This window comes from Crocodylus siamensis, chromosome 2, assembly GCF_052110815.1.
Source record: "Crocodylus siamensis isolate JL-2025a chromosome 2, ASM5211081v1, whole genome shotgun sequence".
NCBI classification, from domain to species: domain Eukaryota; kingdom Metazoa; phylum Chordata; order Crocodylia; family Crocodylidae; genus Crocodylus; species Crocodylus siamensis.
Genome location: NC_143396.1, coordinates 58,040,275 through 58,054,036, shown reverse-complemented (window position 1 = coordinate 58,054,036; position 13,762 = coordinate 58,040,275). Strand labels below are relative to the sequence as shown.

Here is a 13,762-nt window from a genome sequence, read left to right as displayed (position 1 = left end):
GCAGTCCTATTCTGCCATAGGCTTAACGTGATGTGCAGCCTGGGCATTCAAGGGTGCTGCCAATGGACAATGTGTACCAGTCAAGATCACCAAAGGCCTGAGACTTAAAAGCCTCCAGAACTGACAGACTCCAAGATCCCAGGGGCAGAGGTCCTGCGAAGGAGCAATGGCAGAAAACCATCTTCTGCCAAAGAGCACTGAGAACTGCTCTAATGCACCAGGAGATCTGGCCCAGAATTTGCAAAGTACAACACTCTCTGTACTTTGTACTAAGGGGAATGGAAGAAGATGATGAATGTCCTTGCTGAATGGAAAAGACCCTGAAAGGTATTTAATGTAACAGTATTAAGCAAACTTTGACTCTAATTTGTAGGAACAAGACAAACAATAAGCCTCTTAGAGAAGAGACCTTTTCTAGATACTCTGGAACAGATAGGCAAAATAAGGCTCTTAACTTCTCTTGGATCCTGATCACAAACCAGTTCATAATCCCTAACACTGTTCTGTTGAGAGGAGCTTATTTTCTTCAGTAATATGAAAAATCCTCTGTGCATGCAGGGGAAAGAGTCTGCAGAGCACAGAGTCATTGCCTACCAAACCTGGATTATTTTTTATTTGTTTAAAGGCTGGAAATTCATGAAGCTTTGGACTGATAACTGACTTCTATTTTGGCACCACAAAGAAAAGGAATGTCATCTGCCCTGGATAATTAATCACATTACATATTCACAAACACCCACATTCATTTGGAGAAGGAAAAATAAAACTTTCTGACAGAGTTGTGCTTTTATTTTTATATATATATACACACATATACATATACACATACACATATATAAATTCAGTAGGGCATCCATGTGTTGCTACAATTTGCAAGGTATTTGTGTGTAAAGAATGTTTTAGCAACACCCTTTGTCCATTGTGTGTTGCTACAATTTTTGTGTAGTGAGCCCCCTTGCCCACTAAGTGTCACTACAATTTGTAGGTATTTCTGTATAATGAATGTTTTAGGAGACCCTTGGCAGGCTGGGAGGTGTCCTGGTGAACACCGTGGACGGTGCCAAAACTTACAACAGTCACAGGGTGTGCCCAGAACTTACAACAGTCTTGTGTGCCCAGCAAATATCCCCAGACTTTGCCCAGCAACAGTCATGAGAAACCCGTCTCCCTTCACCTCTAAAACATCTCTTTTTAGCTGCCTGCAGTGTAATTGTCCCCCTAACGCCAGTAATGCACTTACCTGTTTTATGTAAACCCAACAAGCAGAGGGCTGTGAGCCTGCATGAGCGAAAAGTGTGCCTGCTTTATGAATAGCAGGTGAGGTCTGTCAGCATTCATTCCCTCACTGGCTATGTCTGAAATGCTCAGCAGTTCAAACCATGTCCTGCTGGGAGCAGTGTCTTAACACATGGGTCACTGGGTAGCCTGCTACTGTGCCATGGCATACACAGGGCTAAAAGACTTAGCAGGGCTAAAAGATGTCCAGAACAAATATGCCCATAAGATATAAAGTTGCCAGTGTTGCAGACAGCCTGTCCCTGTCTTGATCCTGCCTTGTGCCAGCATGTCTGATGTCCAAACTTTGCCCACCAACAACAGGGTGGGAAAGGGGTGAACTTCATTTGGCCCTGTGACTTCAAGACTTATAAATTGAGCACATAGCTCCCTGGGATACCCCTTATTTATCTGAGTTGTCTGGCATTTGGGGGAGAGTGGGGTGCGTAGGTCTAGGTCCAGTTGGACCTTCACTGAAACAAAGAGCCTGGTGTGGGTACTAAGGGACCTGAGGTCATGTGCCAGTTCATCTGCAGCAGGTGGGCCAACATGCACATCTACTTTGATGTTGCCAGGAGAATGGGTGAGCAGGGGCACAGCAGGATGGCAGTCCAGTGCCGTGTCAAGGCAAAGATGCTGCAGGCTGCTTTCTACATGCATGTCACGAGAACACAGCAGCAGGTCACCCCACTGTGTGATGTGGACTATTACGGATACCTCCAGCTGCTAATGGAGGTACTGGATCACCATAAACACACCGGGACAGAGGCCTCTGGGGCGTTTTTGCCTGCTGAGACATCACTAACCACCACTGCAACTGGCTGGGGCTCCAGTGGAGAAGATAGCAGTGAGGTCCCACTCATGTCACCTGCCGCTTGCTCTAAGGAAAATAGACTCCAGAGCTCGACCTTCACACCCGGTATGTGAAGGCATGAGGACCCTTTAAGTCACCTAAACTGACAGCTGCAGTTAGGCTGGGTTGTGAGGTGAAGTGGTGGGGAGGAGGATGGCGTAGAACACTGCTTTACAGACATCAGGAGTTATTGAGCAGTGCAGGGAGATACAGGGCAATGCACAGCAGGGAGGCACATCTGTGGCCAAAGTAGGTGGGCACCTGTTTGTAGCCACTCAGGTCTTGCTACACCTTGCAGCCAGGCACCCCTTCTCAGTCATTTTGGGCTGACTTCTTATCCGATTTGCGGAATCAGTCTTTTTAGAGTGCCGCACGTCCTTAATTCACTCTATTCCCTGCATTTCTTGATTTTCAACTTTGCTTGCACTACTGCTGCTGAGGACACATAGGCTACTGAGGCAGGCTGCCACTGACGCACACACAGACAGGATCATGAATGTTGTCAGGGGCTGCGAGCGTTGGCTGCACAAGATGGTCAGACAGATCTGTCTGGCTATGTGCAGATTCATGGCCCGCCAGTGTGACAGGAATTGCTCCGAGTCCAGGAGGGATTACCAGACCCAGGGAGACTGACAAATAATGGCTGAGCTCCTTGCAATGGTTTCTATCTTTGCTGGGTATGGGCCCTGGCCCTGCTCCTTCCCAGGAGCAGGGAAGGCCATTATGGATCCATGCTCTGCCATCCCGCAGTTCTCAGTCAAGCTCGTGACGTCCATCTTAGAGCCAAGGTCTTTTAGTTAGAAATTATTATTGCTTAGATTGTTTTTTAATGAATCATGCATTGTTATATTAGTAAAAAGAAGTTCCTCTGTTGTAGTAATTATGCATTGTTATTTTATAAATGCTGTTCTGTGGTTTGTTTAATTATAGTTAATATTTGGTTTGTAAATAAAAGTTTCTGTTTGCTTTGTTTGATTCTTCACTTCCCGTTCCCTGTGTGTAAGAGGGGAAGTGTAGAAGAGTGGGAAGAGAGGTCTGTAGCAGGGATTAGCACACTGAGCATTTAATGAGATTTAAGACTGATGACGTGTACACAGTGATGGAAAAATAAAACCTACCATTTCAATTTAGAGGGCTACACTTTACTCACAGCTCTTTTCCACATAAACAATGACAGGAAACTGTGGGATTAGCATCAAATATGTTTTTCCTTTTAAATTATGAATTTCATATATAGCACTATGTCAGGTAACTCTAACAGCCAGAGCCGACAGTTGCATGTCTTTTGCTGTTTTTTGGGCATTACAATCCTCAGTTCTTGGAATCACATGATTATATGAGAATCTCAGTTTTGCTTTTTCAAAAGTTTCTCATCCCCCTAGTTATGCAAAGAAGCTTGAAGACATGTACCCTAAAGCTCAATGAAAGAAAAGACAAATAAAAAGTACCCATGATTATATTTAACAAGCAAAATGATACTTTTAAAGCCAATCTTATGGGGTACTAAACTCATGAATTTTGAGTTCTTGGAGTTGGCTATGTTGCTGAGACCTTAGCCTTCTACCTTAATAAAGAGTTAGCAGTGCCCTGCCCACTTACGGCTAGTATAGCAGGCTCTGACCCCTATCTGCAATAACTCTGCTCTCTTCTATTTCAGTATATTGTCCTCTTTTTTCAGCAGCTACTACTTAAGTGCATCAGCTTACTTTGTAAGGAAAATCAAAAGAAGCATTTCACCCTCCCTCCTTCCCTCAGGGATGTTTGGGTTGTGCTGCCAGGTGCCTCTTTTCTGGAGAATGAGACATGCCCTGAACTTCCAACACACTGGTCAACAAGAGTCCCAGATCTTGTCAAACGGATGTGCTGCTCTGCTGTATTACCACCACACCAACAAGACAACAGAGGATTATTTTTCCCTTACTTGTAACCCAGTGGGGGAAGACAGTAATGTTCTGCCAAAATAATCAGATTAAAAAGGCTTTCACTACTGACTTTAACAAGCTAAAGCTTTCCAGACTAAAATCACTTCCTTAAATCTCCTCAGTAGGCTGAATAGACCAGAAAGAAAATCTCCAATTAACCAACATCTGATAAGTAGCATCCTAACAGGGCACCAAGTCTAAATGATATTCTAAAGACAGAAGTAATACAAGTTGTGTACTGATAGAGAATCTCTTTATTTTACAGTTTTCTTCAGTATCATTACAGGATTTAAGCTCCTAGAAAAAATAGGCTGGCAGAGTAAAACTAATGGACTTGGTGAAAAGCATGTTCTTCACTCTTTCCTGGTAAGAACTTGAAACCTCTGCAACAGTAGTATTGGAGACAGATCCTTGTTAACATTTTGCTTATGGATTCCAAGGAAGGTAGAAGCTGATTTCTCATGGCCAGAAGTTCACTCCCTCTTTGGGCATGGCTAAATCACACTCCTGGAAGCAACTGCTTCCACAGCTCAGAAAAATACCATGAAGAAAACATGCTTCACCTTTGGTATGCACCAGATTGCGATAAATACCCTAAATTTAATATAGTCCTAGATGCTAATACAAAAGAACAAATATGCCTCTTCAAATTACCCAACCTGAAAAATGTACCCTGGACATTTATAGGCAGTGTATATAATAAGCAGCTGTAAATATATTTATAGCACTCTGCAATATTACACACTTCATCTACTTGTTTGTCAAGTGACACTGCCTCCTCTGCTTATATAGTTGTGAGAAATCATACTGAGGGTATGGAAATGTATCACCTGCAGTAGCATGTACACTATGTACCTCTTGCTGAATTAAATACTTTTTAGGTTGCTGAATGGCTGTTTATGGCAGGGGTTAGCAACATTTTTGGGCAATGTGCCAAAAGCATCTGCAACTTCAACTTGTAAGATGGTGATGTGCCAGGGACAGAGGGTGAAGGACCCGCAACAAACCTGATCCTAGTTGTGGCCATGTAGCCCCTTTCCCTGCCATCCACCCAGAGGCACATGTGCCAAGCAAAATGCCTTCAAGTGCCACACTGGCACCCATGCCAGGGTTGCCTACCCCTGGCTTATGGAGAGCACCTATGAAAGCAGCACATCACTCATGCCACAGAAAGAGGCTTTGTCATGCGGGATGGTAACATGACAATTGTGTTGGTGCTAAGTCTGTTAAGTTCAAACAACATGACTGTCCCTGATAGATTATTGTATTTTTTGAAGGATGTAGTTATCTAAGGGGTTTTGGGAAGAGTTAACCGCAGTTAGAGATGGAATTCAGGATGGGAGCCAAAACCATTTGCTTGATAAAAAGATGTTCTAGTTAGACAACCTATAAAAGAATGAGTGCGAAATAAACCCTTAAATATAAATGTAATGAACTGAATTTGCCCTCTAGTATACCTAATAAAGATTTCCTCCATTGATTTCAGGTTACATAATTATAATGAACGCAAAATTTGACCTGTGAGTTTAACAGCAATCCTGGGTCACTTTCCAGGAAATAAAACAGCTACTCAAACATTAAAAAAACTTAGAGGAGTCTTCAATCAAATTGGCACTAATGTCTGCACAGATTGAATGTTTTATCAGAAAGGTGTAGACAAGTCTACCACATCTGGGGCTTCCCGCAGAGTGGAATCCCTTGTTCATCTCATGTTATCATTCATTTTTTTTATTTGCTTACTTCTAAATGTCTTCTGCTCCAGCTACTGTCCCATGTTAACAGAAAACCTATGCATCACATCTCTCAGCATTTACTCGTCTTCCAGATTTGTCTCTCTGCAGAGTTGTGATTTCCCTTTTTTTTTTTAGCTCAACCAATGAAAGAAGCAGAAGACAGGGCAGTTTTTCTTCAGTCCCTCTTTTGTGAGGTAATGCTTCTTCATTGCCTCCTTGTCTCACAGGAAAGAGAAAACACTACTCTTCAGGTGGATGCAAGGGAAAAAACACTCACTGCAGTGCAGATGTTGCAGTGAAAATAGACTATGATGATAGTCTTCTGTGATCCATATAACATAGGGTCAGAGAATTTCTGCATGGAGTCATTTGCTTTTGCCTGAACTACAGCTAATATTCTAGAAAGATAACTAAATTTAAAATTTAAAATTTCAAGGAACAAAGAATCCATTGTGTTCCCAATGTATCTCTAGGTAATTTATTCCAAAGGTCAATTGCTCTCAACATTAAAAGCTGCAACTTATTTCTAGTCTAAATTTGACTGCAGTAAAAGATGCTCTTTCCCTCCAGTTTTGGGAGAAGGAAAGAGAGGGTGATACTAGCACATCCTCTTCATGTAAAGGTGGTTTTAATGCAAACACTCTGGTAGTTCAGTGGAAGAGACAGATGAAGCCTGCTTTCCCCTGTCCTCACTCTAAGACTGAGAAGGGTGCTTTGCTCAAACTCCTACATAAAAGCTATGGGAGAAGCAGCAAAATAGCTATGCACAGAACTCTCTTTCAGAGCAGGACTCCCAGCACTCGCAGGCTTTTAGCTACTCAGAACTGATCCTGTGGCTGGATCAGATGTAAAGCCATTCTTTATCTAAACACTGCTGGTTTCTATAGGCTTCTATTCTGCCAGTCTGATTTTCATAGGAACTTTATAACTGTTTCTACAAAAAGTTAAAGGAATAAAACATAAGCATCTGAGAACAAACTAGAAGTCATGGTATCAGAATGTGGAGTTTTATCCCTGAGAAACTAATATTACCATCAGTTCTTCAACTGTGCGACGTGAGATCAGCTTCGGAATAACACATTGCCCTAAACACCAGAAATTACTTTCAGGTTGCCAAACACTTTTCCATTACTGATTGGAAAAAAAGAATTAAAAAAAAATTACGAATAAGAAAAAAGAATAAATTGCATCTATCACTGCGGTCCTTAACCGTTTCAGACTCAAGGCACCCCTCATTAAGCTCAAGGCACCTCTCAGCTCTTTAGCTTTCACTCATTTATTGACTATTGAAAAAAAATAGACCCATTCTGTTGCAAAGACCTCAGAAAGATCACAACAGATCAAATCTTTGTGACACTATGGATTGCTATTTGAAATCCCTGGTTTTATCTTGTGATTTATGCATAGATGTTTGCATACCTGATAGTGGTAATATTGTGTGGTACCCCAGTGATTCTCAACTCACCAGTGATTCTCAAACATCATGCTGAGAGATCCTTTCATAAGAGTGCTGGTACCCATGAAAGGATCTCTCAGGATGCTGGTTGAGAATCACTGGTCTATAAAACATATATTGCATAACTATTTATACAATATGAATGGAGCAGTGCAGCATAAAAAACATTTAATGCAAAAGCTTTAATATAACATTAAAAAATTGTTAATTCTGAAAAAATTCAGTAAGTGCAAGTGAATAATATTACTTCCACTCAACCTGAAAAAGTGCATTTTTTAGACACCAAGTTTGCAGCTTTTTCTATATTATTGCTAGAAAATGCCTCTAAGGGAAAAACACTGACCCAGCTGTAAAGAGGAGGCCTCTGGAAAGGAGTGTATCCTGGGCATTCAGGGAAAAATGGGCAGACTGTACAGTCCCTGCAATAAATTGACTTCTTTTCACTCCCTCTGAGCTAATTGGAGGTAGCAGAAGCACTTGAAGGAAGCAGTCTAAGTCATTGCAGTGTGTACCAGGGGGTCTTATGTTCCTCAAGCTTTTCCTCCTCCTCTCTTTGTGCACAGGCACAATCTCACCTTTTATCCTTAGTAAACTGTATAAACAGATGCCAATTGGAAAGGCAACTTACATGGAAACTGGCTCAGCCCACCATTGAACTCAGCCCTCCATTTTCCAGGGCCCATGCATGCTGTTGCCTCCCCATGGAATCAATAGCTATTCAACTTATTGGTGACATCGTAAGTTAGTGTTATACTAAGGAGAAACATTCAGTTATTTCTAAGCTACTCAAAGTTGCAATGGCCCCTTCCTTTCTTTCATGAATCAAAAAGGTCTTGCTCTTTTACTGAGGGAAAACATTAACATAAAACCTATTCATATTTCACACAGTGAATAAGTAATGAATATGTCCCTGACTGTAAAGGAAGACTATCACCGAGTATTAATTACATTACTACAGTAACTGCACACCAGCAGGTTACACTGATCCAGACAGCATTCCTCAGTGTGACAGAGCAGGGCAACATTGCTGGGCAATATTAACATGTACATTACTGTGTGTAGTCCAGTTTGAGCAGTCAGCTCCACTTCCACTGAACTGCCAAGTTGTATTTGCTTAGTCTAGTGAGACACAAACCAAGCTTTGTTTGCTTGCCTACAGAAATCTTTAGTGCCAACTTACATATAGAGAGTCCCTTTTCTTATTCCTGGAAGTCACAAGAGGAAGTTCCATGCTTCATTAGACTAAAACCAAGTAGAAAGCTGGAAAAAAGCAAGCCAGTATTTCAGAGGAATGCAAAATTACTATATCTTGACATGATAAAAACCTCTATACAGTAATACCACCTCTGATAGCCATATGAACACGAGACAAACAGATCCATTTTTGTACATATTATAAACAATGTTGCCAGTGGGAAAATGTAGAAGTTAAAAGACTGACTATCTGATCCATAACATGTAGCAAAGTTTCATATAATTTTCCAGAGACCCGAAAGCAAACAGTTGATTTAAGAAGGCAACCTATCTTGCATGTCAACAAAATTAATTTTATTAAATGCGTACTGGAAGATGGAAGTAGTCAATCTGGAAATCCTAAGCTTGAACAAAATGCCAGCACAACTATCAGGATTCTCATTCTATTATATATTTAGGTTAGCTGGACTAATATTGCTATATAAATAAGGGCCCTATCCTGCAGCAATGAAGTCTGACTAGAGAAGAAATGGCAGATTAAGACAATACTCTGGGACCTAGGAATTGCAATCAGAGAAGTGAGATTCACTGACAATTTGAGGAGGTGGCCTGAACTGTCTCCTCTGAGAGGGTGACCACATGCTCAGGATTGAAGAATCATTGCATATGGAGATATAGGCATTCTTAAATTGAGGAGAAACCATATTTACCTGAATCCAAGACAACTTTGAATTTAAGATGACCCTTCCCTCCAAAATTAGATTCCATGCATGGAAAATTATAAATTTGTTATACTTTTCCATGCATAGAATCTGATTAGCAAAAGGTCATCTTAAATTTGTACCTCCCCCAGCCTGCTGTGGCAGGGAAGGCAGCAGCAAGGCAAGGGGCCAGATCCCTGCCTTCCATGCCTACCCCTTCCAGTCCCGGCCACCCCTCTTTATTTTCTGTGGCATGTCTGCTACTCCTGATCAGTCAGCATCAATATCAGCCCTAGGATGGCCCCAGCCCAGCCCAGTCAGGGAGGAGTGGCAGAGGCTCCTGGCAAGGCCTAGGCAGTAAGGACTGGAGCTGGAGTAGAAGGTAAGGTAGGAGTGGGACGGGCTGCAAGGGGGAGCAGTGAGTGGGGAATATAAGTGATGGGGGGGCAGCTGATGTTGGGTAGAGCTTCAGGTCCACCCACGACTCTACAATCTCCCCTGTATTCTCCCTAGCTGCATGCCCCCATCCCCGACAAATGAACTGTCCTGGCCCAGGGCAAGCAGTAGTTCAGCTCCAGCTTCAACCCTGAGCCCAGGGTCAAACCTGGAGCTGAGCCACAGCCTGGTTGATACTTGAAACCAAGATGAGGCTTCCTCCTGCAAGCTGAATGAGGGGGTCTTGGATTCAATTAAATATGGTAGTAATTAATCTGACTGGTGGGTACTATTCAGATTTATTAAGAGAAAAAGAAACGCCCTTCAGTGTATGAGCCCAAACTTTGTTCTAGTAAATCAAAATTATATATGATATCATTCTTGATGATCATGAAAAGTCCATAACAGGAGACAGGAACTCCCTAAAGCAGGGCTTGTCAACCAGGGGTATGCATACCCCCAGGGGTACTTGAGAAGGCCCTAAAGGGTACGTGTGGGTGGGTGATGATGGAGTGCTGCCACGCACCATCCCACAATGCTGCGCAGGTTCTGCCTGCCTGGCCGGACACAGGGGGTGGGAGATGCTTGCATGTGGTGGCTGCCACCACTCTACGTTCAGCCATACTTCCCCCGCCCCCCACCGGGGGTACACTGCTCCATATCTGGCCACCAGGGGTACACTGATCCAAAAAGGTTGAAGACCCCTGCCCTAATGAGTAAAATCATAGTAAAAAAGGAAGTGATAAATCCAAACATTTTTCAAAGTTAAGGGGGGATATACCCATTTCTGACAGTTACTTAACAGCATGAGTCAATCTAAACAAATGCAAAAATTAATATAAAAACTAATCACTCATTCTACTTACATTAGTTATGGCTCAGTCTCCTAAAGGGCTTAGAGAAACTGCTAAGCAGCAACTAAGTAGCTTTCACAAATGAGAGATCATTTTTAAGGAAATAAGCACGAAAGTACATAATGAAATTATTTTAAGATGAATAAAAATAGAAATGTTATAAAATACCACACCACATTTCACTTTAATTTCCTGTTCTTTTAAGCATAGCTCCTCAGTTAAATCCATGGAGTTACCCTGATTTTCCTCAAATTAAGTTCTGGCCCTTAATCTTTATTTGTCAATATATTTAAATGAGAGGATCTTAACATTTCTCACCTATTTAACACTTAGTTAAACATCTTTTAATATACTGACCGTCACTAAACACATCCACATTTAAGAAAATGTTTAGCTCATAATGTCCCATTTAAGCAAAGATCATTTCCATTCACTCTCAGTCTGAACAGTTTCTCTGAAAGCTATGCCAATTAAACAGATTCTCTTATTAAGCATGCCTCAATTAAATGGAACTCACCATTACTGGCTCAGCTTCTACATGAGTTTTACATGCTGAGCTGCATACAGGGACCACAATATATATTGTTTACCCCACTGGTCAGTTCTAACACTAATAAAATGTATTTAAATAAATGTTACACTCCATTTAAGAGTAACAGTTCATAAAATATGAGAAAACTGATGTGGGATTACCCCTGATCTAGCTTTTTGTGGCACCTTAAGAAAACTGGTTTTTTTCTTACAAATGGATGGATTTCCCCCAACTTTTCCATTCTAGAAAGCCTTCTTGCAGAATCTGATTTCTTGTACTGCGATGCTCTTCTATAAAGACCAATATGAGAAAGGGCTCTGTTCTTTGCTGCTCCTAGAAGCCTAGTTAGTAAATCACAATCTATATCCTGGTGCTATGCAACAGTTTTGAGAATTGGAAATGGACTATATGGGGGAAAAAAAAAATCAGTGACTGCTAACTGACCTTTTTCTTCTTTAAAATTAAATATCCTGCACTTGGCAAGGCATGTGAAACAAATATTGGGTATGTGTCTTGTTTTTATGAGGTAATTACATATCATAAACCCAATGATCCTTGCTCATTTTACTAGACTGGGTTCTAGTCCACATCATGTGCAGTAAAATTAGAAAGCAGCAATAAATTTAAACCTGTAGTGTATGTTAAAGGATAGCATGCAGTGCAAGATTCAGTGCTAAAATTAAGGCCTCTATTATCTCAGCACAAAACCTATTACTGCAACGCAACTAGCACTTTGAAACTCTATACACATTTTAGTTTTCTTTCCCAAAACAGAAAATTCAGCAACAATAACTAAAAAGCAACAACTATCAATGGAGAGAAAAGATTGATATTTTATATATTTATAGAACTAAGTGTGGTATGTTACCATAACAAATATTTTAATTTGAATTTTGGTCAGTTATAAGGAGCATCAAACAGTCATAATAACATTGCTGATACTAAAAAAGACTTGAAGGGCAACCACTATCAAGCGGCAGGAAAAATGCAAATCAACAGGCTCAACAATGTAATGGTGTTATGTTAGTTCTTTTCCCCCACATTATTACATCAGTATAAGTTTTAACTTTGGATGCTACATCACAGTGTAAAAAGGCATGGGCCTTATGCCAAAAAGCTAAATGAATTCCTTTTGTATCATCAAAGGTTTAATCACAGCCATATGGCATACTAAAATGTCCCCAACTTTTCAGCATCCTTTAAGCTGCACATGCTGAGTTAAATTCTGGTCAAACTGAAGTCAGTGGCAAAACTCCCATTAACAACAGTGAGGCCAGAAGATCACTCACTGTATCCTGTTAAGAAAATTTAAAAGCTCTGGTCTATTCTGGATTTTGTACTGGTATAACTAAATTGCTTAGGGCCTTTATACTGATATAATTATGCTTATAATTAAGTGTAAAATGACTGACTAGTTTAATAATACTCATATATTAAAAACATGAAATTTTTGTATTTAAACAAGCAAAGAAATCAAACATGACTCCAAAATGTTGGACAACATCCAGAAATACAATATCTGGAAAAAACTGCCTTTTCCTAAATTGTGAGGAATTTTAGCCCTGAAACATTTGCTGGCATCTGATATTGGCCAGATGTACTATAATGCACCATTTATACCGTATGTTTAGAAAACATCTTTTGTAGAGGAAAGAAAAGTAACAAAAGATGGACTGAGATACAGAGCTGCAAGCAATGGTATTACCCCAGGGGCAGGCAAAATATGACCTGCAGGCTGGATCTGGCCCTCAAGGCCATTCTATCTGACCCAAAGAGCCCCTCCAAAAAACAATTATTACTGGCCTGCAGCCACACCTCTGAAAACCAGTGGGATGCACAGGTGGCCTGGTGAGAAATTGTTCAAGATAAAGAAGATAAAATTTCCAAAAGTACATAAATCATATTAAAACTCAACAAAACTTAAGCTCCTAAATGATTTTAGCATTTTTTGTAAGTGGTATTTAGGCAATATTGCAAAATTTATCTTTCCCATACCCACCTTTAGTGCTTGGATTTATCTGCATGCAATAATGGCAACAAGTTATGGATGCAAATATTGAGCTCCAGATGCTATCTAGTTTATATGAAAGGAACTGAAGGCATTTTTATTCGTGTGTTAAATAGTCACTGTTCTACTCCTATGTTCAATATAATTTGATCATTTTAATAAGGACCCTGTGTTGGTTTAAATATTTTAATTTCCATTTTAGGATCATAGGAAAGTAGAGGCAGAGGGGACTTCGCAGTCATCTAGTCAAGCTCTCTGCTCAAGGTAGAATCATCCCTGACTAAACCATCCCAGCCAAGTGTCTGCCTAACTGATTCTTTGAAAATTTCCAGGCATGGAAATTCCACTTCTCTAGTAGCCTGTTCCAATGCTTGACCACCCTCATAGTTAGAAAGTTCCTCTTAGTCTCCAACCTACATTTCCTCTGCTGCAGCTTGAGGTCATTGCTCCTGGTCCCGTCCCTTACAGCCACAGATAAAACCTCATCTCCATCTTCTATATTCAAAGACTGCTTTCAAATTTCCCCACTCAGTCTTCTCTTCACCAGACTAAAAAACCCTAGCTCTTTGCCTTTCCTCCTAAATCTTGCCTCCCAGGCCTCTAAATCATTTTTGTTGCTCTCCATTGGACTTTTTCCAATCTCTCTGCAACCTTAAAATATAGAGCTAAAAAATGGACACAGTACTCCAACGTGCGCCTTCCCAATGCTGAATAGAGAGGAGAAGAATCATATTTCTTGATTTTCAAGCAACTCTCTTATTAATACAACCCAGTACACACAGTGGCCATTTTTGCATTG

At 40.8% G+C, this 13,762-nt stretch overlaps 1 protein-coding gene across 4 annotated transcripts in view; it reads right to left on the bottom strand.

Moving 5' to 3' along the window:
• The window catches only part of CRACD (capping protein inhibiting regulator of actin dynamics), a 223,293-nt gene that overhangs the window by 165,533 nt on the left and 43,998 nt on the right, over positions 1-13,762 (bottom strand). The window contains exon 2 of one of the 4 annotated variants that reach the window (XM_090035960.1): positions 8,420-8,499. The exons of the other annotated variants lie outside the window; for them this stretch is intronic. The gene's annotated coding sequence lies outside the window, so the exon portion shown is untranslated. The remainder of the gene's footprint in view (positions 1-8,419; positions 8,500-13,762) is intronic. 4 annotated transcript variants of the gene reach the window in all.